Source organism: Coturnix japonica, chromosome Z, assembly GCF_054131305.1.
Source record: "Coturnix japonica strain WE chromosome Z, WE-NBRP24, whole genome shotgun sequence".
NCBI lineage: Eukaryota > Metazoa > Chordata > Aves > Galliformes > Phasianidae > Coturnix > Coturnix japonica.
In genome coordinates, this window is record NC_140702.1 from 62,181,385 (window position 1) to 62,207,109 (window position 25,725).

Sequence of the window (25,725 nt, forward strand, 5' to 3'; positions counted from 1 at the left end):
AATGGAAAGGAAAGCAAAGTATAAAGGAAAGTCAATGTATGTAGAATTGTAAGGATAGGGAAGTATATAAAAAAGGAAAGGAAAGGTTAATTTAAACAAAAAAAAAGGAATGGAAAGGAAGGTCTAAGGGAAAATGTTACAGAACAGAAAGGGAATGTAGGTATAATGCAAAGGGAAGGGAATTATAAAAGAATGGAATTTATAAAGGAAAGGAAAGCAAAGGTAAGTATGAAAGGAAAGGAAAGTATAAATGAAAGGAGAGGCTAAGTTTAAAAATAGGAATTGAAATGAAAGTGTAAAGGAAAGGAAAGTATACAGAAAAGGAAAGTATAAAGGAAAGGAAAGTATAAAGAAAAGGAAAGTATAAAGGAAGGGAAAGTATAAAAGAAAGGAAGCAAAGGTAAGTATATTGGAAAGGGAAAGGAGGGAATAGAGAAGAAAGGAAAGGTTGATATAATGGAAAGGAAAGCAATGTATAAAGGAAAGTCAATGTATGTAGAATTGTAAGGATAGGGAAGTATATAAAAAAGGAAAGGAAAGGTTAATTTAAAAAAAAAAAGGAATGGAAAGGAAGGTCTAAGGGAAAATGTTACAGAACAGAAAGGGAATGTAGGTATAATGCAAAGGGAAGGGAATTATAAAAGAAGGGAATTTATAAAAGAAAGGAAAGCAAAGGTAAGTATGAAAGGAAAGGAAAGGAAAGTATAAATGAAAGGTGAGGCTAAGTTCAAAAATAGGAATTTAAATGAAAGTGTAAAGGAAAGGAAAGTATACAGAAAAGGAAAGTATAAAGGAAAGGAAAGTATAAAGAAAAGGAAAGTATAAAGGAAGGGAAAGTATAAAAGAAAGGAAAGCAAAGGTAAGTATATTGGAAAGGATAAGAAAGTATAAATGAAAGGAATGGGTAAGTTTAAAAATAGGAATGGAAAGGAAAGTATAAGGGAATGGAAAGTATAAAGGAAGGGAAAGTATAAAAGAAAGGAAGCAAAGGTAAGTATAAAGGAAGGGAAAGGAAAGGAATAGAAAAGAAAGGAAAGGTAGATATAATGGAAAGGAAAGCAATGTATAAAGGAAAATCAATGTATGTAGAATTGTAAGGATAGGGAAGTATATAAAAAAGGAAAGGAAAGGTTAATTTAAAAAAAAAAAAGGAATGGAAAGGAAGGTCTAAAGGAAAATGTTACAGAACTGAAAGGGAATGTAGGTATAATGCAAAGGGAAGGGAATTATAAAAGAAGGGAATTTATAAAAGAAAGGAAAGCAAAGGTAAGTATGAAAGGAAAGGAAAGGAAAGGAAAGTATAAATGAAAGGAGAGGCTAAGTTTAAAAATAGGAATTGAAATGAAAGTGTAAAGGAAAGGAAAGTATACAGAAAAGGAAAGTATAAAGGAAAGGAAAGTATAAAGAAAAGGAAAGTATAAAGGAAGGGAAAGTATAAAAGAAAGGAAAGCAAAGGTAAGTATATTGGAAAGGGTAAGAAAGTATAAATGAAAGGAATGGGTAAGTTTAAAAATAGGAATGGAAAGGAAAGTATAAGGGAATGGAAAGTATAAAGGAAGGGAAAGTATAAAAGAAAGGAAGCAAAGGTAAGTATAAAGGAAGGGAAAGGAAGGGAATAGAAAAGAAAGGAAAGGTAGATATAATGGAAAGGAAAGCAATGTATAAAGGAAAGTCAATGTATGTAGAATTTTAAGGATAGGGAAGTATATAAAAAAGGAAAGGAAAGGTTAATTTAAAAAAAAAAAGGAATGCAAAGGAAGGTCTAAAGGAAAATGTTACAGAACAGAAAGGGAATGTAGGTATAATGAGAAGGGAAGGGAATTATAAAAGAAGGGAATTTATAAAAGAAAGGAAAGCAAAGGTAAGTATGAAAGGAAAGGAAAGGAAAGGAAAGTATAAATGAAAGGAGAGGCTAAGTTTAAAAATAGGAATTGAAATGAAAGTGTAAAGGAAAGGAAAGTATACAGAAAAGGAAAGTATAAAGGAAAGGAAAGTATAAAGAAAAGGAAAGTATAAAGGAAGGGAAAGTATAAAAGAAAGGAAAGCAAAGGAAAGTATATTGGAAAGGATAAGAAAGTATAAATGAAAGGAATGGGTAAGTTTAAAAATAGGAATGGAAAGGAAAGTATAAGGGAATGGAAAGTATAAAGGAAGGGAAAGTATAAAAGAAAGGAAGCAAAGGTAAGTATAAAGGAAGGGAAAGGAAGGAAATAGAAAAGAAAGGAAAGGTAGATATGATGGAAAGGAAAGGAATGTATAAAGGAAAGTCAATGTATGTATTATTGTAAGGATAGGGAAGTATATAAAAAAGGAAAGGAAAGGTTAATTTAAAAAAAAAAAGGAATGGAAAGGAAGGTCTAAAGGAAAATGTTACAGAACAGAAAGGGAATGTAGGTAGAATGCAAAGGGAAGGGAATTATAAAAGAAGGGAATTTATAAAAGAAAGGAAAGCAAAGGTAAGTATGAAAGGAAAGGAAAGTATAAATGAAAGGAAAGTCTAAGTTTAAAAATAGGAATTGAAATGAAAGTGTAAAGGAAAAGAAAGTATACAGAAAAGGAAAGGGAAAGTATAAAAGAAAGGAATGCAAAGGTAAGTATATTGGAAAGGATAAGAAAGTATAAATGAAAGGAATGGGTAAGTTTAAAAATAGGAATGGAAAGGAAAGTATAAGGGAATGGAAAGTATAAAGGAAGGGAAAGTATAAAAGAAGGGAAGCAATGGTAAGTATAAAGGAAGGGAAAGGAAGGGAATAGAAAAGAAAGGAAAGGTAGATATAATGGAAAGGAAAGCAAAGTATAAAGGAAAGTCAATGTATGTAGAATTGTAAGGATAGGGAAGTATATAAAAAAGGAAAGGAAAGGTTAATTTAAAAAAAAAAAAAGGAATGGAAAGGAAGGTCTAAGGGAAAATGTTATAGAACAGAAAGGGAATGTAGGTATAATGCAAAGGGAAGGGAATTATAAAAGAACGGAATTTAAAAAGGAAAGGAAAGCAAAGGTAAGTATGAAAGGAAAGGAAAGTATAAATGAAAGGAGAGGCTAAGTTTAAAAATAGGAATTGAAATGAAAGTGTAAAGGAAAAGAAAGTATACAGAAAAGGAAAGGGAAAGTATAAAAGAAAGGAAAGCAAAGGTAAGTATATTGGAAAGGATAAGAAAGTATAAATGAAAGGAATGGGTAAGTTTAAAAATAGGAATGGAAAGGAAAGTATAAGGGAATGGAAAGTATAAAGGACGGGAAAGTATAAAAGAAAGGAAGCAAAGGTAAGTATAAAGGAAGGGAAAGGAAGGGAATAGAAAAGAAAGGAAAGGTAGATGTAATGGAAAGGAAAGCAATGTATAAAGGAAAATCAATGTATGTAGAATTGTAAGTAAAGGGAAGTATATAAAAGAGGAAAGGAAAGGTTAATTTTAAAAAAAAAAAGGAATGCAAAGGAAGGTCTAAAGGAAAATGTTACAGAACAGAAAGGGAATGTAGGAATAATGCAAAGGGAATGGAATTATAAAAGAAGGGAATTTATAAAAGAAAGGAAAGCAAAGGTAATTATGAAAGGAAAAGAAAGGAAAGTATAAATGAAAGGAGAGGCTAAGTTTAAAAATAGGAATTGAAATGAAAGTGTAAAGGAAAGGAAAGTATACAGAAAAGGAAAGTATAAAGGAAAGGAAAGTATAAAGAAAAAGAAAGTATAAAGGAAGGGAAAGTATAAAAGAAAGGAAAGCAAAGGTAAGTATATTGGAAAGGATAAGAAAGTATAAATGAAAGGAATGCGTAAATTTAAAAATAGGAATGGAAAGGAAAGTATAAGGGAATGGAAAGTATAAAGGAAGGGAAAGTATAAAAGAAAGGAAGCAAAGGTAAGTATAAAGGAAGGGAAAGGAAGGGAATAGAAAAGAAAGGAAAAGTAGATATAATGGAAAGGAAAGCAAAGTATGAAGGAAAGTCAATGTATGTAGAATTGTAAGGATAGGGAAGTATATAAGAAAGGAAAGGAAAGGTTAATTTAAAAAAAAAAAAAGGAATGGATAGGAAGGTCTAAAGGAAAATGTTACAGAACAGAAAGGGAATGTAGGTATAATGCAAAGGGAAGGGAATTATAAAAGAAGGGAATTTATAAAAGAAAGGAAAGCAAAGGTAAGTATGAAAGGAAAGGAAAGTAGAAATGAAAGGAGAGGCTAAGTTTAAAAATAGGAATTGTAATGAAAGTGTAAAGGAAAGGAAAGCATACAGAAAAGGAAAGTATAAAGGAAAGGAAAGTATAAAGAAAAGGAAAGTATAAAGGAAGGGAAAGTATAAAGAAAAGGAAAGTATAAAGGAAGGGAAAGTATAAAAGAAAGGAAAGCAAAGGTAAGTATATTGGAAAGGATAAGAAAGTATAAATGAAAGGAATGGGTAATTTTAAAAATAGGAATGGAAAGGAAAGTATAAGGGAATGGAAAGTATAAAGGAAGGGAAAGTATAAAATAAAGGAAGCAAATGTAAGTATAAAGGAAGGGAAAGGAAGGGAATAGAAAAGAAAGGAAAGGTAGATATAATGGAAAGGAAAGCAATGTATAAAGGAAAGTCAATGTATGTAGAATTGTAAGGATAGTGAAGTATATAAAAATGGAAAGGAAAGGTTAATTTAAAATAAAAAAGGAATGGAAAGGAAGGTCTAAAGGAAAATGTTACAGAACAGAAAGGGAATGTAGGTATAATGCAAAGGGAAGGGAATTATAAAAGAAGGGAATTTATAAAAGAAAGGAAAGCAAAGGTAAGTATGAAAGGAAAGGAAAGTATAAATGAAAGGAGAGGCTAAGTTTAAAAATAGGAATTGTAATGAAAGTGTAAAGGAAAGGAAAGCATACAGAAAAGTATAAAGGAAAGGAAAGTATAAAGAAAAGGAAAGTATAAAGGAAGGGAAAGTATAAAATAAAGGAAAGCAAAGGTAAGTATATTGGAAAGGATAAGAAAGTATAAATGAAAGGAATGGGTAAGTTTAAAAATAGGAATGGAAAGGAAAGTATAAGGGAATGGAAAGTATAAAGGAAGGGAAAGTATAAAAGAAAGAAAGCAAAGGTAAGTATAAAGGAAGGGAAAGGAAGGGAATAGAAAAGAAAGGAAAGGTAGATATAATGGAAAGGACAGCAAAGTATAAAGGAAAGTCAATGTATGTAGAATTGTAAGGATAGGGAAGTATATAAAAAAGGAAAGGAAATGTTAATTTAAAAAAAAAAAAAAGGAATGGAAAGGAAGGTCTAAGGGAAAATGTTACAGAACAGAAAGGGAATGTAGGTATAATGCAAAGGGAAGGGAATTATAAAAGAATGGAATTTATAAAAGAAAGGAAATCAAAGGTAAGTATGAAAGGAAAGGAAAGTATAAATGAAAGGAGAGGCTAGGTTAAAAATAGGAATTGAAATGAAAGTGTAAAGGAAAGGAAAGTATACAGAAAAGGAAAGTATAAAGGAAAGGAAAGTGTAAAGAAAAGGAAAGTATAAAGGAAGGGAAAGTATAAAAGAAAGGAAAGCAAAGGTAAGTATATTGGAAAGGATAAGAAAGTATAAATGAAAGGAATGGGTAATTTTAAAAATAGGAATGGAAAGGAAAGTATAAGGGAATGGAAAGTATAAAGGAAGGGAAAGTATAAAAGAAAGGAAGCAAAGGTAAGTATAAAGGAAGGGAAAGGAAGGGAATAGAAAAGAAAGGAAAGGTAGATATAATGGAAAGGAAAGCAAAGTATGAAGGAAAGTCAATGTATGTAGAATTGTAAGGATAGGGAAGTATATAAGAAAGGAAAGGAAAGGTTAATTTAAAAAAAAAAAAGGAATGGATAGGAAGGTCTAAAGGAAAATGTTACAGAACAGAAAGGGAATGTAGGTATAATGCAAAGGGAAGGGAATTATAAAAGAAGGGAATTTATAAAAGAAAGGAAAGCAAAGGTAAGTATGAAAGGAAAGGAAAGTATAAATGAAAGGAGAGGCTAAGTTTAAAAATAGGAATTGAAATGAAAGTGTAAAGGAAAGGAAAGTATACAGAAAAGTATAAAGGAAAGGAAAGTATAAAGAAAAGGAAAGTATAAAGGAAGGGAAAGTATAAAAGAAAGGAAAGCAAAGGTAAGTATATTGGAAAGGATAAGAAAGTATAAATGAAAGGAATGGGTAAGTTTAAAAATAGGAATGGAAAGGAAAGTAGAAGGGAATGGAAAGTATAAAGGAAGGGAAAGTATAAAAGAAAGGAAGCAAAGGTAAGTATAAAGGAAGGGAAAGGAAGGGAATAGAAAAGAAAGCAAAGGTAGATATAATGGAAAGGAAAGCAAAGTATGAAGGAAAGTCAATGTATGTAGAATTGTAAGGATAGGGAAGTATATAAAAAAGGAAAGGAAATGTTAATTTAAAAAAAAAAAAGGAATGGAAAGGAAGGTCTGAAGGACAATGTTACAGAACAAAAAGGGAAGGTAGGTATAATGCAAAGGGAAGGGAATTATTAAAGAAGGGAATTTCTAAAAGATAGGAAAGCAAAGGTAAGTATGAAAGGAAAGGAAAGTATAAATGAAAGGAAAGTCTAAGTTTAAAAATAGAAATTGAAATGAAAGTGTAAAGGAAAAGAAAGTATACAGAAAAGGAAAGGGAAAGTATAAAAGAAAGGAAAGCAAAGGTAAGTATATTGGAAAGGATAAGAAAGTATAAATGAAAGGAATGGGTAAGTTTAAAAATAGGAATGGAAAGGAAAGTATAAGGGAATGGAAAGTATAAAGGAAGGGAAAGTACAAAATAAAGGAAGCAAAGGTAAGTATAAAGGAAGGGAAAGGAAGGGAATAGAAATGAAAGGAAAGGTAGATATATAGGAAAGGAAAGCAAAGTATAAAGGAAAGTCAATGTATGTAGAATTGTAAGGATAGGGAAGTATATAAAAAAGGAAAGGAAAGGTTAATTTAAAAAAAAAAAAGGAATGGAAAGGAAGGTCTAAGGGAAAATGTTACAGAACAGAAAGGGAATGTAGGTATAATTCAAAGGGAAGGGAATTATAAAAGAAGGGAATTTATAAAAGAAAGGAAAGCAAAGGTAGCTATGAAAGGAAAGGAAAGGGAAGTATAAATGAAAGGAGAGGCTAAGTTTAAAAATAGGAATTGAAATGAAAGTGTAAAGGAAAGGAAAGTATACAGAAAAGGAAAGTATAAAGGAAAGGAAAGTATAAAGAAAAGGAAAGTATAAAGGAAGGGAAAGTATAAAAGAAAGGAAAGTATAAAGGAAGGGAAAGTATAAAAGAATGGAAAGCAAAGGTAAGTATATTGGAAAGGATAAGAAAGTATAAATGAAAGGAATGGGTAAGTTTAAAAATAAGAATGGAAACGAAAGTATAAGGGAATGGAAAGTATAAAGGAAGGGAAAGTATAAAATAAAGGAAGCAAAGGTAAGTATAAAGGAAGGGAAAGGAAGGGAATAGAAAAGAAAGGAAAGGTAGATATAATGGAAAGGAAAGCAATGTATAAAGGAAAGTCAGTGTATGTAGAATTGTAAGGATAGGGAAGTATATAAGAAAGGAAAGGAAAGGTTAATTTAAAAAAAAAAAAAGGAATGGAAAGGAAGGTCTAAAGGAAAATGTTACAGAACAGAAAGGGAATGTAGGTATAATGCAAAGGGAAGGGAATTATAAAAGAAGGGAATTTATAAAAGAAAGGAAAGCAAAGGTAAGTATGAAAGGAAAGGAAAGGAAAGTATAAATGAAAGGAAGGCTAAGTTTAAAAATAGGAATTTAAATGAAAGTGTAAAGGAAATGAAAGTATACAGAAAAGTATAAAGGAAAGGAAAGTATAAAGAAAAGGAAAGTATAAAGGAAGGGAAAGTATAAAAGAAAGGAAAGCAAAGGTAAGTATATTGGAAAGGATAAGAAAGTATAAATGAAAGGAATGGGTAAGTTTAAAAATAGGAATGGAAAGGAAAGTAGAAGGGAATGGAAAGTATAAAGGAAGGGAAAGTATAAAAGAAAGGAAGCAAAGGTAAGTATAAAGGAAGGGAAAGAAAGGGAATAGAAAAGAAAGGAAAGGTAGATATAATGGAAAGGAAAGCAAAGTATAAAGGAAAGTCAATGTATGTAGAATTGTAAGGATAGGGAAGTATATAAAAAAGGAAAGGAAAGGTTAATTTAAAAAAAAAAAAAAGGAATGGAAAGGAAGGTCTAAGGGAAAATGTTACAGAACAGAAAGGGAATGTAGGTATAATGCAAAGGGAAGGGAATTATAAAAGAAGGGAATTTATAAAGGAAAGGAAAGCAAAGGTAAGTATGAAAGGAAAGGAAAGTATAAATGAAAGGAGAGGCTAAGTTTAAAAATAGGAATTGAAATGAAAGTGTAAAGGAAAGGAAAGTATACAGAAAAGGAAAGTATAAAGAAAAGGAAAGTATAAAGAAAAGGAAAGTATAAAGGAAGGGAAAGTATAAAGAAAAGGAAAGTATAAAGGAAGGGAAAGTATAAAAGAAAGGAAAGCAAAGGTAAGTATATTGGAAAGGATAAGAAAGTATAAATGAAAGGAATGGGTAAGTTTAAAAATAGGAATGGAAAGGAAAGTATAAGGGAATGGAAAGTATAAAGGAAGGGAAAGTATAAAAGAAAGGAAGCAAAGGTAAGTATAAAGGAAGGGAAAGGAAGGGAATAGAAAAGAAAGGAAAGGTAGATATAATGGAAAGGAAAGCAATGTATAAAGGAAAATCAATGTATGTAGAATTGTAAGTATAGGGAAGTATATAAAAAAGGAAAGGAAAGGTTAATTTAAAAAAAAAAAAGGAATGGAAAGGAAGGTCTAAAGGAAAATGTTACAGAACTGAAAGGGAATGTAGGTATAATGCAAAGGGAAGGGAATTATAAAAGAAGGGAATTTATAAAAGAAAGGAAAGCAAAGGTAAGTATGAAAGGAAAGGAAAGTATAAATGAAAGGAGAGGCTAAGTTTAAAAATAGGAATAGAAATGAAAGTGTAAAGGAAAGGAAAGTATACAGAAAAGGAAAGTATAAAGGAAAGGAAAGTATAAAGAAAAAGAAAGTATAAAGGAAGGGAAAGTATAAAAGAAAGGAAAGCAAAGGTAAGTATATTGGAAAGGATAAGAAAGTATAAATGAAAGGAATGGGTAAGTTTAAAAATAGGAATGGAAAGGAAAGTATAAGGGAATGGAAAGTATAAAGGAAGGGAAAGTATAAAAGAAAGGAAGCAAAGGTAAGTATAAAGGAAGGGAAAGGAAGGGAATAGAAAAGAAAGGAAAGGTAGATATAATGGAAAGGAAAGCAAAGTATAAAGGAAAGTCAATGTATGTAGAATTGTAAGGATAGGGAAGTATATAAAAAAGGAAAGGAAAGGTTAATTTAAACAAAAAAAAAGGAATGGAAAGGAAGGTCTAAGGGAAAATGTTACAGAACAGAAAGGGAATGTAGGTATAATGCAAAGGGAAGGGAATTATAAAAGAATGGAATTTATAAAGGAAAGGAAAGCAAAGGTAAGTATGAAAGGAAAGGAAAGTATAAATGAAAGGAGAGGCTAAGTTTAAAAATAGGAATTGAAATGAAAGTGTAAAGGAAAGGAAAGTATACAGAAAAGGAAAGTATAAAGGAAAGGAAAGTATAAAGAAAAGGAAAGTATAAAGGAAGGGAAAGTATAAAAGAAAGGAAGCAAAGGTAAGTATATTGGAAAGGGAAAGGAGGGAATAGAGAAGAAAGGAAAGGTTGATATAATGGAAAGGAAAGCAATGTATAAAGGAAAGTCAATGTATGTAGAATTGTAAGGATAGGGAAGTATATAAAAAAGGAAAGGAAAGGTTAATTTAAAAAAAAAAAGGAATGGAAAGGAAGGTCTAAGGGAAAATGTTACAGAACAGAAAGGGAATGTAGGTATAATGCAAAGGGAAGGGAATTATAAAAGAAGGGAATTTATAAAAGAAAGGAAAGCAAAGGTAAGTATGAAAGGAAAGGAAAGGAAAGTATAAATGAAAGGTGAGGCTAAGTTCAAAAATAGGAATTTAAATGAAAGTGTAAAGGAAAGGAAAGTATACAGAAAAGGAAAGTATAAAGGAAAGGAAAGTATAAAGAAAAGGAAAGTATAAAGGAAGGGAAAGTATAAAAGAAAGGAAAGCAAAGGTAAGTATATTGGAAAGGATAAGAAAGTATAAATGAAAGGAATGGGTAAGTTTAAAAATAGGAATGGAAAGGAAAGTATAAGGGAATGGAAAGTATAAAGGAAGGGAAAGTATAAAAGAAAGGAAGCAAAGGTAAGTATAAAGGAAGGGAAAGGAAAGGAATAGAAAAGAAAGGAAAGGTAGATATAATGGAAAGGAAAGCAATGTATAAAGGAAAATCAATGTATGTAGAATTGTAAGGATAGGGAAGTATATAAAAAAGGAAAGGAAAGGTTAATTTAAAAAAAAAAAAAGAATGGAAAGGAAGGTCTAAAGGAAAATGTTACAGAACTGAAAGGGAATGTAGGTATAATGCAAAGGGAAGGGAATTATAAAAGAAGGGAATTTATAAAAGAAAGGAAAGCAAAGGTAAGTATGAAAGGAAAGGAAAGGAAAGGAAAGTATAAATGAAAGGAGAGGCTAAGTTTAAAAATAGGAATTGAAATGAAAGTGTAAAGGAAAGGAAAGTATACAGAAAAGGAAAGTATAAAGGAAAGGAAAGTATAAAGAAAAGGAAAGTATAAAGGAAGGGAAAGTATAAAAGAAAGGAAAGCAAAGGTAAGTATATTGGAAAGGGTAAGAAAGTATAAATGAAAGGAATGGGTAAGTTTAAAAATAGGAATGGAAAGGAAAGTATAAGGGAATGGAAAGTATAAAGGAAGGGAAAGTATAAAAGAAAGGAAGCAAAGGTAAGTATAAAGGAAGGGAAAGGAAGGGAATAGAAAAGAAAGGAAAGGTAGATATAATGGAAAGGAAAGCAATGTATAAAGGAAAGTCAATGTATGTAGAATTTTAAGGATAGGGAAGTATATAAAAAAGGAAAGGAAAGGTTAATTTAAAAAAAAAAAGGAATGCAAAGGAAGGTCTAAAGGAAAATGTTACAGAACAGAAAGGGAATGTAGGTATAATGAGAAGGGAAGGGAATTATAAAAGAAGGGAATTTATAAAAGAAAGGAAAGCAAAGGTAAGTATGAAAGGAAAGGAAAGGAAACTATAAATGAAAGGAGAGGCTAAGTTTAAAAATAGGAATTGAAATGAAAGTGTAAAGGAAAGGAAAGTATACAGAAAAGGAAAGTATAAAGGAAAGGAAAGTATAAAGAAAAGGAAAGTATAAAGGAAGGGAAAGTATAAAAGAAAGGAAAGCAAAGGAAAGTATATTGGAAAGGATAAGAAAGTATAAATGAAAGGAATGGGTAAGTTTAAAAATAGGAATGGAAAGGAAAGTATAAGGGAATGGAAAGTATAAAGGAAGGGAAAGTATAAAAGAAAGGAAGCAAAGGTAAGTATAAAGGAAGGGAAAGGAAGGGAATAGAAAAGAAAGGAAAGGTAGATATAATGGAAAGGAAAGCAATGTATAAAGGAAAGTCAGTGTATGTAGAATTGTAAGGATAGGGAAGTATATAAGAAAGGAAAGGAAAGGTTAATTTAAAAAAAAAAAAAGGAATGGAAAGGAAGGTCTAAAGGAAAATGTTACAGAACAGAAAGGGAATGTAGGTATAATGCAAAGGGAAGGGAATTATAAAAGAAGGGAATTTATAAAAGAAAGGAAAGCAAAGGTAAGTATGAAAGGAAAGGAAAGGAAAGTATAAATGAAAGGAAGGCTAAGTTTAAAAATAGGAATTTAAATGAAAGTGTAAAGGAAATGAAAGTATACAGAAAAGTATAAAGGAAAGGAAAGTATAAAGAAAAGGAAAGTATAAAGGAAGGGAAAGTATAAAAGAAAGGAAAGCAAAGGTAAGTATATTGGAAAGGATAAGAAAGTATAAATGAAAGGAATGGGTAAGTTTAAAAATAGGAATGGAAAGGAAAGTAGAAGGGAATGGAAAGTATAAAGGAAGGGAAAGTATAAAAGAAAGGAAGCAAAGGTAAGTATAAAGGAAGGGAAAGAAAGGGAATAGAAAAGAAAGGAAAGGTAGATATAATGGAAAGGAAAGCAAAGTATAAAGGAAAGTCAATGTATGTAGAATTGTAAGGATAGGGAAGTATATAAAAAAGGAAAGGAAAGGTTAATTTAAAAAAAAAAAAAAGGAATGGAAAGGAAGGTCTAAGGGAAAATGTTACAGAACAGAAAGGGAATGTAGGTATAATGCAAAGGGAAGGGAATTATAAAAGAAGGGAATTTATAAAGGAAAGGAAAGCAAAGGTAAGTATGAAAGGAAAGGAAAGTATAAATGAAAGGAGAGGCTAAGTTTAAAAATAGGAATTGAAATGAAAGTGTAAAGGAAAGGAAAGTATACAGAAAAGGAAAGTATAAAGAAAAGGAAAGTATAAAGAAAAGGAAAGTATAAAGGAAGGGAAAGTATAAAGAAAAGGAAAGTATAAAGGAAGGGAAAGTATAAAAGAAAGGAAAGCAAAGGTAAGTATATTGGAAAGGATAAGAAAGTATAAATGAAAGGAATGGGTAAGTTTAAAAATAGGAATGGAAAGGAAAGTATAAGGGAATGGAAAGTATAAAGGAAGGGAAAGTATAAAAGAAAGGAAGCAAAGGTAAGTATAAAGGAAGGGAAAGGAAGGGAATAGAAAAGAAAGGAAAGGTAGATATAATGGAAAGGAAAGCAATGTATAAAGGAAAATCAATGTATGTAGAATTGTAAGTATAGGGAAGTATATAAAAAAGGAAAGGAAAGGTTAATTTAAAAAAAAAAAAGGAATGGAAAGGAAGGTCTAAAGGAAAATGTTACAGAACTGAAAGGGAATGTAGGTATAATGCAAAGGGAAGGGAATTATAAAAGAAGGGAATTTATAAAAGAAAGGAAAGCAAAGGTAAGTATGAAAGGAAAGGAAAGTATAAATGAAAGGAGAGGCTAAGTTTAAAAATAGGAATAGAAATGAAAGTGTAAAGGAAAGGAAAGTATACAGAAAAGGAAAGTATAAAGGAAAGGAAAGTATAAAGAAAAAGAAAGTATAAAGGAAGGGAAAGTATAAAAGAAAGGAAAGCAAAGGTAAGTATATTGGAAAGGATAAGAAAGTATAAATGAAAGGAATGGGTAAGTTTAAAAATAGGAATGGAAAGGAAAGTATAAGGGAATGGAAAGTATAAAGGAAGGGAAAGTATAAAAGAAAGGAAGCAAAGGTAAGTATAAAGGAAGGGAAAGGAAGGGAATAGAAAAGAAAGGAAAGGTAGATATAATGGAAAGGAAAGCAAAGTATAAAGGAAAGTCAATGTATGTAGAATTGTAAGGATAGGGAAGTATATAAAAAAGGAAAGGAAAGGTTAATTTAAACAAAAAAAAAGGAATGGAAAGGAAGGTCTAAGGGAAAATGTTACAGAACAGAAAGGGAATGTAGGTATAATGCAAAGGGAAGGGAATTATAAAAGAATGGAATTTATAAAGGAAAGGAAAGCAAAGGTAAGTATGAAAGGAAAGGAAAGTATAAATGAAAGGAGAGGCTAAGTTTAAAAATAGGAATTGAAATGAAAGTGTAAAGGAAAGGAAAGTATACAGAAAAGGAAAGTATAAAGGAAAGGAAAGTATAAAGAAAAGGAAAGTATAAAGGAAGGGAAAGTATAAAAGAAAGGAAGCAAAGGTAAGTATATTGGAAAGGGAAAGGAGGGAATAGAGAAGAAAGGAAAGGTTGATATAATGGAAAGGAAAGCAATGTATAAAGGAAAGTCAATGTATGTAGAATTGTAAGGATAGGGAAGTATATAAAAAAGGAAAGGAAAGGTTAATTTAAAAAAAAAAAGGAATGGAAAGGAAGGTCTAAGGGAAAATGTTACAGAACAGAAAGGGAATGTAGGTATAATGCAAAGGGAAGGGAATTATAAAAGAAGGGAATTTATAAAAGAAAGGAAAGCAAAGGTAAGTATGAAAGGAAAGGAAAGGAAAGTATAAATGAAAGGTGAGGCTAAGTTCAAAAATAGGAATTTAAATGAAAGTGTAAAGGAAAGGAAAGTATACAGAAAAGGAAAGTATAAAGGAAAGGAAAGTATAAAGAAAAGGAAAGTATAAAGGAAGGGAAAGTATAAAAGAAAGGAAAGCAAAGGTAAGTATATTGGAAAGGATAAGAAAGTATAAATGAAAGGAATGGGTAAGTTTAAAAATAGGAATGGAAAGGAAAGTATAAGGGAATGGAAAGTATAAAGGAAGGGAAAGTATAAAAGAAAGGAAGCAAAGGTAAGTATAAAGGAAGGGAAAGGAAAGGAATAGAAAAGAAAGGAAAGGTAGATATAATGGAAAGGAAAGCAATGTATAAAGGAAAATCAATGTATGTAGAATTGTAAGGATAGGGAAGTATATAAAAAAGGAAAGGAAAGGTTAATTTAAAAAAAAAAAAAGAATGGAAAGGAAGGTCTAAAGGAAAATGTTACAGAACTGAAAGGGAATGTAGGTATAATGCAAAGGGAAGGGAATTATAAAAGAAGGGAATTTATAAAAGAAAGGAAAGCAAAGGTAAGTATGAAAGGAAAGGAAAGGAAAGGAAAGTATAAATGAAAGGAGAGGCTAAGTTTAAAAATAGGAATTGAAATGAAAGTGTAAAGGAAAGGAAAGTATACAGAAAAGGAAAGTATAAAGGAAAGGAAAGTATAAAGAAAAGGAAAGTATAAAGGAAGGGAAAGTATAAAAGAAAGGAAAGCAAAGGTAAGTATATTGGAAAGGGTAAGAAAGTATAAATGAAAGGAATGGGTAAGTTTAAAAATAGGAATGGAAAGGAAAGTATAAGGGAATGGAAAGTATAAAGGAAGGGAAAGTATAAAAGAAAGGAAGCAAAGGTAAGTATAAAGGAAGGGAAAGGAAGGGAATAGAAAAGAAAGGAAAGGTAGATATAATGGAAAGGAAAGCAATGTATAAAGGAAAGTCAATGTATGTAGAATTTTAAGGATAGGGAAGTATATAAAAAAGGAAAGGAAAGGTTAATTTAAAAAAAAAAAGGAATGCAAAGGAAGGTCTAAAGGAAAATGTTACAGAACAGAAAGGGAATGTAGGTATAATGAGAAGGGAAGGGAATTATAAAAGAAGGGAATTTATAAAAGAAAGGAAAGCAAAGGTAAGTATGAAAGGAAAGGAAAGGAAACTATAAATGAAAGGAGAGGCTAAGTTTAAAAATAGGAATTGAAATGAAAGTGTAAAGGAAAGGAAAGTATACAGAAAAGGAAAGTATAAAGGAAAGGAAAGTATAAAGAAAAGGAAAGTATAAAGGAAGGGAAAGTATAAAAGAAAGGAAAGCAAAGGAAAGTATATTGGAAAGGATAAGAAAGTATAAATGAAAGGAATGGGTAAGTTTAAAAATAGGAATGGAAAGGAAAGTATAAGGGAATGGAAAGTATAAAGGAAGGGAAAGTATAAAAGAAAGGAAGCAAAGGTAAGTATAAAGGAAGGGAAAGGAAGGAAATAGAAAAGAAAGGAAAGGTAGATATGATGGAAAGGAAAGGAATGTATAAAGGAAAGTCAATGTATGTATTATTGTAAGGATAGGGAAGTATATAAAAAAGGAAAGGAAAGGTTAATTTAAAAAAAAAAAGGAATGGAAAGGAAGGTCTAAAGGAAAATGTTACAGAACAGAAAGGGAATGTAGGTAGAATGCAAAGGGAAGGGAATTATAAAAGAAGGGAATTTATAAAAGAAAGGAAAGCAAAGGTAAGTATGAAAGGAAAGGAAAGTATAAATGAAAGGAAAGTCTAAGTTTAAAAATAGGAATTGAAATGAAAGTGTAAAGGAAAAGAAAGTATACAGAAAAGGAAAGGGAAAGTATAAAAGAAAGGAATGCAAAGGTAAGTATATTGGAAAGGATAAGAAAGTATAAATGAAAGGAATGGGTAAGTTTAAAAATAGGAATGGAAAGGAAAGTATAAGGGAATGGAAAGTATAAAGGAAGGGAAAGTATAAAAGAAGGGAAGCAATGGTAAGTATAAAGGAAGGGAAAGGAAGGGAATAGAAAAGAAAGGAAAGGTAGATATAATGGAAAGGAAAGCAAAGTATAAAGGAAAGTCAATGTATGTAGACTTGTAAGGATAGGGAAGTATATAAAAAAGGAAAGGAAAGGTTAATTTAAAAAAAAAAAAAGGAATGGAAAGGAAGGTCTAAGGGAAAATGTTATAGAACAGAAAGGGAATGTAGGTATAATGCAAAGGGAAGGGAATTATAAAAGAACGGAATTTAAAAAGGAAAGGAAAGCAAAGGTAAGTATGAAAGGAAAGGAAAGTATAAATGAAAGGAGAGGCTAAGTTTAAAAATAGGAATTGAAATGAAAGTGTAAAGGAAAAGAAAGTATACAGAAAAGGAAAGGGAAAGTATAAAAGAAAGGAAAGCAAAGGTAAGTATATTGGAAAGGATAAGAAAGTATAAATGAAAGGAATGGGTAAGTTTAAAAATAGGAATGGAAAGGAAAGTATAAGGGAATGGAAAGTATAAAGGACGGGAAAGTATAAAAGAAAGGAAGCAAAGGTAAGTATAAAGGAAGGGAAAGGAAGGGAATAGAAAAGAAAGGAAAGGTAGATATAATGGAAAGGAAAGCAATGTATAAAGGAAAATCAATGTATGTAGAATTGTAAGTAAAGGGAAGTATATAAAAGAGGAAAGGAAAGGTTAATTTAAAAAAAAAAAAAGGAATGGAAAGGAAGGTCTAAAGGAAAATGTTACAGAACAGAAAGGGAATGTAGGTATAATGCAAAGGGAAGGGAATTATAAAAGAAGGGAATTTATAAAAGAAAGGAAAGCAAAGGTAAGTATGAAAGGAAAGGAAAGGAAAGTATAAATGAAAGGAAGGCTAAGTTTAAAAATAGGAATTTAAATGAAAGTGTAAAGGAAATGAAAGTATACAGAAAAGGAAAGTATAAAGGAAAAGAAAGTATAAAGAAAAGGAAAGTATAAAGGAAGGGAAAGTATAAAGAAAAGGAAAGTATAAAGGAACGGAAAGTATAAAAGAAAGGAAAGCAAAGGTAAGTATATTGGAAAGGATAAGAAAGTATAAATGAAAGGAATGGGTAAGTTTAAAAATAGGAATGGAAAGGAAAGTGTAAGGGAATGGAAAGTATAAAGGAAGGGAAAGTATAAAAGAAAGGAAGCAAAGGTAAGTATAAAGGAAGGGAAAGGAAGGGAATAGAAAAGAAAGGAAAGGTAGATATAATGGAAAGGAAAGCAATGTATAAAGGAAAGTCAATGTATGTAGAATTGTAAGGATAGGGAAGTATATAAAAATGGAAAGGAAAGGTTAATTTAAAAAAAAAAAAGGAATGGATAGGAAGGTCTAAAGGAAAATGTTACAGAACAGAAAGGGAATGTAGGTATAATGCAAAGGGAAGGGAATTATAAAAGAAGGGAATTTATAAAAGAAAGGAAAGCAAAGGTAATTATGAAAGGAAAAGAAAGGAAAGTATAAATGAAAGGAGAGGCTAAGTTTAAAAATAGGAATTGAAATGAAAGTGTAAAGGAAAGGAAAGTATACAGAAAAGGAAAGTATAAAGGAAAGGAAAGTATAAAGAAAAAGAAAGTATAAAGGAAGGGAAAGTATAAAAGAAAGGAAAGCAAAGGTAAGTATATTGGAAAGGATAAGAAAGTATAAATGAAAGGAATGCGTAAATTTAAAAATAGGAATGGAAAGGAAAGTATAAGGGAATGGAAAGTATAAAGGAAGGGAAAGTATAAAAGAAAGGAAGCAAAGGTAAGTATAAAGGAAGGGAAAGGAAGGGAATAGAAAAGAAAGGAAAAGTAGATATAATGGAAAGGAAAGCAAAGTATGAAGGAAAGTCAATGTATGTAGAATTGTAAGGATAGGGAAGTATATAAGAAAGGAAAGGAAAGGTTAATTTAAAAAAAAAAAAAGGAATGGATAGGAAGGTCTAAAGGAAAATGTTACAGAACAGAAAGGGAATGTAGGTATAATGCAAAGGGAAGGGAATTATAAAAGAAGGGAATTTATAAAAGAAAGGAAAGCAAAGGTAAGTATGAAAGGAAAGGAAAGTAGAAATGAAAGGAGAGGCTAAGTTTAAAAATAGGAATTGTAATGAAAGTGTAAAGGAAAGGAAAGCATACAGAAAAGGAAAGTATAAAGGAAAGGAAAGTATAAAGAAAAGGAAAGTATAAAGGAAGGGAAAGTATAAAGAAAAGGAAAGTATAAAGGAAGGGAAAGTATAAAAGAAAGGAAAGCAAAGGTAAGTATATTGGAAAGGATAAGAAAGTATAAATGAAAGGAATGGGTAATTTTAAAAATAGGAATGGAAAGGAAAGTATAAGGGAATGGAAAGTATAAAGGAAGGGAAAGTATAAAATAAAGGAAGCAAATGTAAGTATAAAGGAAGGGAAAGGAAGGGAATAGAAAAGAAAGGAAAGGTAGATATAATGGAAAGGAAAGCAATGTATAAAGGAAAGTCAATGTATGTAGAATTGTAAGGATAGTGAAGTATATAAAAATGGAAAGGAAAGGTTAATTTAAAATAAAAAAGGAATGGAAAGGAAGGTCTAAAGGAAAATGTTACAGAACAGAAAGGGAATGTAGGTATAATGCAAAGGGAAGGGAATTATAAAAGAAGGGAATTTATAAAAGAAAGGAAAGCAAAGGTAAGTATGAAAGGAAAGGAAAGTATAAATGAAAGGAGAGGCTAAGTTTAAAAATAGGAATTGTAATGAAAGTGTAAAGGAAAGGAAAGCATACAGAAAAGTATAAAGGAAAGGAAAGTATAAAGAAAAGGAAAGTATAAAGGAAGGGAAAGTATAAAATAAAGGAAAGCAAAGGTAAGTATATTGGAAAGGATAAGAAAGTATAAATGAAAGGAATGGGTAAGTTTAAAAATAGGAATGGAAAGGAAAGTATAAGGGAATGGAAAGTATAAAGGAAGGGAAAGTATAAAAGAAAGAAAGCAAAGGTAAGTATAAAGGAAGGGAAAGGAAGGGAATAGAAAAGAAAGGAAAGGTAGATATAATGGAAAGGACAGCAAAGTATAAAGGAAAGTCAATGTATGTAGAATTGTAAGGATAGGGAAGTATATAAAAAAGGAAAGGAAATGTTAATTTAAAAAAAAAAAAAAGGAATGGAAAGGAAGGTCTAAGGGAAAATGTTACAGAACAGAAAGGGAATGTAGGTATAATGCAAAGGGAAGGGAATTATAAAAGAATGGAATTTATAAAAGAAAGGAAATCAAAGGTAAGTATGAAAGGAAAGGAAAGTATAAATGAAAGGAGAGGCTAGGTTAAAAATAGGAATTGAAATGAAAGTGTAAAGGAAAGGAAAGTATACAGAAAAGGAAAGTATAAAGGAAAGGAAAGTGTAAAGAAAAGGAAAGTATAAAGGAAGGGAAAGTATAAAAGAAAGGAAAGCAAAGGTAAGTATATTGGAAAGGATAAGAAAGTATAAATGAAAGGAATGGGTAATTTTAAAAATAGGAATGGAAAGGAAAGTATAAGGGAATGGAAAGTATAAAGGAAGGGAAAGTATAAAAGAAAGGAAGCAAAGGTAAGTATAAAGGAAGGGAAAGGAAGGGAATAGAAAAGAAAGGAAAGGTAGATATAATGGAAAGGAAAGCAAAGTATGAAGGAAAGTCAATGTATGTAGAATTGTAAGGATAGGGAAGTATATAAGAAAGGAAAGGAAAGGTTAATTTAAAAAAAAAAAAGGAATGGATAGGAAGGTCTAAAGGAAAATGTTACAGAACAGAAAGGGAATGTAGGTATAATGCAAAGGGAAGGGAATTATAAAAGAAGGGAATTTATAAAAGAAAGGAAAGCAAAGGTAAGTATGAAAGGAAAGGAAAGTATAAATGAAAGGAGAGGCTAAGTTTAAAAATAGGAATTGAAATGAAAGTGTAAAGGAAAGGAAAGTATACAGAAAAGTATAAAGGAAAGGAAAGTATAAAGAAAAGGAAAGTATAAAGGAAGGGAAAGTATAAAAGAAAGGAAAGCAAAGGTAAGTATATTGGAAAGGATAAGAAAGTATAAATGAAAGGAATGGGTAAGTTTAAAAATAGGAATGGAAAGGAAAGTAGAAGGGAATGGAAAGTATAAAGGAAGGGAAAGTATAAAAGAAAGGAAGCAAAGGTAAGTATAAAGGAAGGGAAAGGAAGGGAATAGAAAAGAAAGCAAAGGTAGATATAATGGAAAGGAAAGCAAAGTATGAAGGAAAGTCAATGTATGTAGAATTGTAAGGATAGGGAAGTATATAAAAAAGGAAAGGAAATGTTAATTTAAAAAAAAAAAAGGAATGGAAAGGAAGGTCTGAAGGACAATGTTACAGAACAAAAAGGGAAGGTAGGTATAATGCAAAGGGAAGGGAATTATTAAAGAAGGGAATTTCTAAAAGATAGGAAAGCAAAGGTAAGTATGAAAGGAAAGGAAAGTATAAATGAAAGGAAAGTCTAAGTTTAAAAATAGAAATTGAAATGAAAGTGTAAAGGAAAAGAAAGTATACAGAAAAGGAAAGGGAAAGTATAAAAGAAAGGAAAGCAAAGGTAAGTATATTGGAAAGGATAAGAAAGTATAAATGAAAGGAATGGGTAAGTTTAAAAATAGGAATGGAAAGGAAAGTATAAGGGAATGGAAAGTATAAAGGAAGGGAAAGTACAAAATAAAGGAAGCAAAGGTAAGTATAAAGGAAGGGAAAGGAAGGGAATAGAAATGAAAGGAAAGGTAGATATATAGGAAAGGAAAGCAAAGTATAAAGGAAAGTCAATGTATGTAGAATTGTAAGGATAGGGAAGTATATAAAAAAGGAAAGGAAAGGTTAATTTAAAAAAAAAAAAGGAATGGAAAGGAAGGTCTAAGGGAAAATGTTACAGAACAGAAAGGGAATGTAGGTATAATTCAAAGGGAAGGGAATTATAAAAGAAGGGAATTTATAAAAGAAAGGAAAGCAAAGGTAGCTATGAAAGGAAAGGAAAGGGAAGTATAAATGAAAGGAGAGGCTAAGTTTAAAAATAGGAATTGAAATGAAAGTGTAAAGGAAAGGAAAGTATACAGAAAAGGAAAGTATAAAGGAAAGGAAAGTATAAAGAAAAGGAAAGTATAAAGGAAGGGAAAGTATAAAAGAAAGGAAAGTATAAAGGAAGGGAAAGTATAAAAGAATGGAAAGCAAAGGTAAGTATATTGGAAAGGATAAGAAAGTATAAATGAAAGGAATGGGTAAGTTTAAAAATAAGAATGGAAACGAAAGTATAAGGGAATGGAAAGTATAAAGGAAGGGAAAGTATAAAATAAAGGAAGCAAAGGTAAGTATAAAGGAAGGGAAAGGAAGGGAATAGAAAAGAAAGGAAAGGTAGATATAATGGAAAGGAAAGCAATGTATAAAGGAAAGTCAGTGTATGTAGAATTGTAAGGATAGGGAAGTATATAAGAAAGGAAAGGAAAGGTTAATTTAAAAAAAAAAAAAGGAATGGAAAGGAAGGTCTAAAGGAAAATGTTACAGAACAGAAAGGGAATGTAGGTATAATGCAAAGGGAAGGGAATTATAAAAGAAGGGAATTTATAAAAGAAAGGAAAGCAAAGGTAAGTATGAAAGGAAAGGAAAGGAAAGTATAAATGAAAGGAAGGCTAAGTTTAAAAATAGGAATTTAAATGAAAGTGTAAAGGAAATGAAAGTATACAGAAAAGGAAAGTATAAAGGAAAAGAAAGTATAAAGAAAAGGAAAGTATAAAGGAAGGGAAAGTATAAAGAAAAGGAAAGTATAAAGGAACGGAAAGTATAAAAGAAAGGAAAGCAAAGGTAAGTATATTGGAAAGGATAAGAAAGTATAAATGAAAGGAATGGGTAAGTTTAAAAATAGGAATGGAAAGGAAAGTGTAAGGGAATGGAAAGTATAAAGGAAGGGAAAGTATAAAAGAAAGGAAGCAAAGGTAAGTATAAAGGAAGGGAAAGGAAGGGAATAGAAAAGAAAGGAAAGGTAGATATAATGGAAAGGAAAGCAATGTATAAAGGAAAGTCAATGTATGTAGAATTGTAAGGATAGGGAAGTATATAAAAATGGAAAGGAAAGGTTAATTTAAAAAAAAAAAAGGAATGGATAGGAAGGTCTAAAGGAAAATGTTACAGAACAGAAAGGGAATGTAGGTATAATGCAAAGGGAAGGGAATTATAAAAGAAGGGAATTTATAAAAGAAAGGAAAGCAAAGGTAAGTATGAAAGGAAAGGAAAGTATAAATGAAAGGAGAGGCTAAGTTTAAAAATAGGAATTGAAATGAAAGTGTAAAGGAAAGGAAAGTATACAGAAAAGTATAAAGGAAAGGAAAGGATAAAGAAAAGGAAAGTATAAAGGAAGGGAAAGTATAAAAGAAAGGAAAGCAAAGGTAAGTATATTGGAAAGGATAAGAAAGTATAAATGAAAGGAATGGGTAAGTTTAAAAATAGGAATGGAAAGGAAAGTATAAGGGAATGGAAAGTATAAAGGAAGGGAAAGTATAAAAGAAAGGAAGCAAAGGTAAGTATAAAGGAAGGGAAAGGAAGGGAATAGAAAAGAAAGGAAAGGTAGATATAATGGAAAGGAAAGCAAAGTATAAAGGAAAGTCAATGTATGTAGAATTGTAAGGATAGTGAAGTATATAAAAATGGAAAGGAAAGGTTAATTTAAAATAAAAAAGGAATGGAAAGGAAGGTCTAAAGGAAAATGTTACAGAACAGAAAGGGAATGTAGGTATAATGCAAAGGGAAACGAATTATAAAAGAAGGGAATTTATAAAAGAAAGGAAAGCAAAGGTAAGCATGAAAGGAAAGAAAAGGAAAGTATAAATGAAAGGAAAGGCTAAGTTTAAAAATAGGAATTGAAATGAAAGTGTAAAGGAAAGGAAAGTATACTGAAAAGGAAAGTATAAAGGAAGGGAAAGTATAAAGAAAAGGAAAGTATAAAGGAAGGGAAAGTATAAAAGAAAGGAAAGCAAAGGTAAGTATATTGGAAAGGATAAGACAGTATAAATGAAAGGAATGGGTAAGTTTAAAAATAGGAATGGAAAGGAAAGTATAAGGGAATGGAGAGTATAAAGGAAGGGATAGTATAAAAGAAAGGAAGCAAAGGTAAGTATAAAGGAAGGGAAAGGAAGGGAATAGAAAAGAAAGGAAAGGTAGATATAATGGAAAGGAAAGCAATGTATAAAGGAAAGTCAATGTATGTAGAATTATAAGGATAGGGAAGTATATAAAAAAGGAAAGGAAAGGTTAATTTAAAAAAAAAAAAAGGAATGGAAAGGAAGGTCTACAGGAAAATGTTACAGAACAGAAAGGGAATGTAGGTATAATGCAAAGGGAAGGGAATTATAAAAGAAGGGAATTTATAAAAGAAAGGAAAGCAAAGGTAAGTATGAAAGGAAAGGAAAGTATAAATGAAAGGAGAGGCTAAGTTTAAAAACAGGAATTGAAATGAAAGTGTACAGGAAAGGAAAGTATACAGAAAAGGAAAGTATAAAGGAAAGTATAAAGAAAAGGAAAGTATAAAGGAAGGGAAAGTATAAAAGAAAGGAAAGCAAAGGTAAGTATATTGGAAAGGATAAGAAAGTATAAATGAAAGGAATGGGTAAGTTTAAAAATAGGAATGGACAGGAAAGTATAAGGGAATGGAGAGTATAAAGGAAGGGAAAGTATAAAAGAAAGGATGCAAAGGTAAGTATAAAGGAAGGGAAAGGAAGGGAATAGAAAAGAAAGGAAAGGTAGATATAATGGAAAGGAAAGCAATGTATAAAGGAAAGTCAATGTATGTAGAATTGTAAGGATAGGGAAGTATATAAAAAAGGAAAGGAAAGGTTAATTTTTAAAAAAAAAAGGAATGGAAAGGATGGTCTAAAGGAAAATGTTACAGAACAAAAAGGGAAGGTAGGTATAATGCAAAGGGAAGGGAATTATTAAAGAAGGGAATTTATAAAAGATAGGAAAGCAAAGGTAAGTATGAAAGGAAAGGAAAGTATAAATGAAAGGAAAGTCTAAGTTTAAAAATAGGAATTGAAATGAAAGTGTAAAGGAAAAGAAAGTATACAGAAAAGGAAAGGGAAAGTATAAAAGAAAGGAAAGCAAAGGTAAGTATATTGGAAAGGATAAGAAAGTATAAATGATAGGAATGGGTAAGTTTAAAAATTGGAATGGAAAGGAAAGTATAAGGGAATGGAAAGTATAAAGGAAGGGAAAGTATAAAAGAAAGGAAGCAAAGGTAAGTATAAAGGAAGGGAAAGGAAGGGAATAGAAAAGAAAGGAAAGGTAGATATAATGGAAAGGAAAGCAAAGTAGAAAGGAAAGTCAATGTATGTAGAATTGTAAGTATAGGGAAGTATATAAAAAAGGAAAGGAAAGGTTAATTTAAAAAAAAAAAAGGAATGGAAATGAAGGTCTAAGGGAAAATGATACAGAACAGAAAGGGAATGTAGGTATAATGCAAAGGGAAGGGAATTATAAAAGAAGGGAATTTATAAAAGAAAGGAAAGCAAAGGTAAGTATGAAAGGAAAGGAAAGGGAAGTATAAATGAAAGGAGAGGCTATGTTTAAAAATAGGAATTGAAATGAAAGTGTAAAGGAAAGGAAAGTATACAGAAAAGGAAAGTATAAAGGAAAGGAAAGTATAAAGAAAATGAAAGTATAAAGGAAGGGAAAGTATAAAGAAAAGGAAAGTATAAAGGAACGGAAAGTATAAAAGAAAGGAAAGCAAAGGTAAGTATATTGGAAAGGATAAGAAAGTATAAATGAAAGGAATGGGTAAGTTTAAAAATAGGAATGGAAAGGAAAGTATAAGGGAATGGAAAGTATAAAGGAAGGGAAAGTATAAAAGAAAGGAACCAAAGGTAAGTATAAAGGAAGGGAAAGGAAGGGAATAGAAAAGAAAGGAAAAATACATATAATGGAAAGGAAAGCAATGTATAAAGGAAAGTCAATGTATGTAGAATTGTAAGGATAGGGAAGTATATAAAAAAGGAAAGGAAAGGTTAATTTAAAAAAAAAAAAGGAATGGAAAGGAAGGTCTAAAGGAAAATGTTACAGAACAGAAAGGGAATGTAGGTATAATGCAAAGGGAAGGGAATTATAAAAGAAGGGAATTTATAAAAGAAAGGAAAGCAAAGGTAAATATGAACGGAAAGTATAAAGAAAGGAAAGGGTAAGTTTAAAAATAGGAATTGAAATGAAAGTGTAAAGGAAAGGAAAGGAAAGTATAAAGGAAAGGAAAGTATAAAGAAAAGGAAAGTATAAAGGAAGGGAAAGTATAAAAGAAAGGAAATCAAAGGTAAGTATATTGGAAAGGATAAGAAAGTATAAATGAAAGGAATGGGTAAGTTTAAAAATAGGAATGGAAAGGAAAGTGTAAGGGAATGGAAAGTATAAAGGAAGGGAAAGTATAAAAGAAAGGAAGCAAAGGTAAGTATAAAGGAAGGGAAAGGAAGGGAATAGAAAAGAAAGGAAAGGTAGATATAATGGAAAGGAAAGCAATGTATAAAGGAAAGTCAATGTATGTAGAATTGTAAGGATAGGGAAGTATATAAAAATGGAAAGGAAAGGTTAATTTAAAAAAAAAAAAGGAATGGATAGGAAGGTCTAAAGGAAAATGTTACAGAACAGAAAGGGAATGTAGGTATAATGCAAAGGGAAGGGAATTATAAAAGAAGGGAATTTATAAAAGAAAGGAAAGCAAAGGTAAGTATGAAAGGAAAGGAAAGTATAAATGAAAGGAGAGGCTAAGTTTAAAAATAGGAATTGAA

At 30.5% G+C, this 25,725-nt stretch overlaps 1 long non-coding RNA gene across 1 annotated transcript; it reads left to right on the forward strand.

Annotated features, from left to right (window-relative positions):
- The first annotated feature begins 427 nt into the window (after window positions 1–427).
- Window positions 428–25,706, forward strand: LOC146754130 (uncharacterized). The gene is made up of 2 exons (XR_014939826.1): window positions 428–6,270; window positions 18,939–25,706. It is a non-coding gene; the product is annotated as an uncharacterized LOC146754130 (long non-coding RNA).
- Window positions 25,707–25,725: the final 19 nt, after the last annotated feature.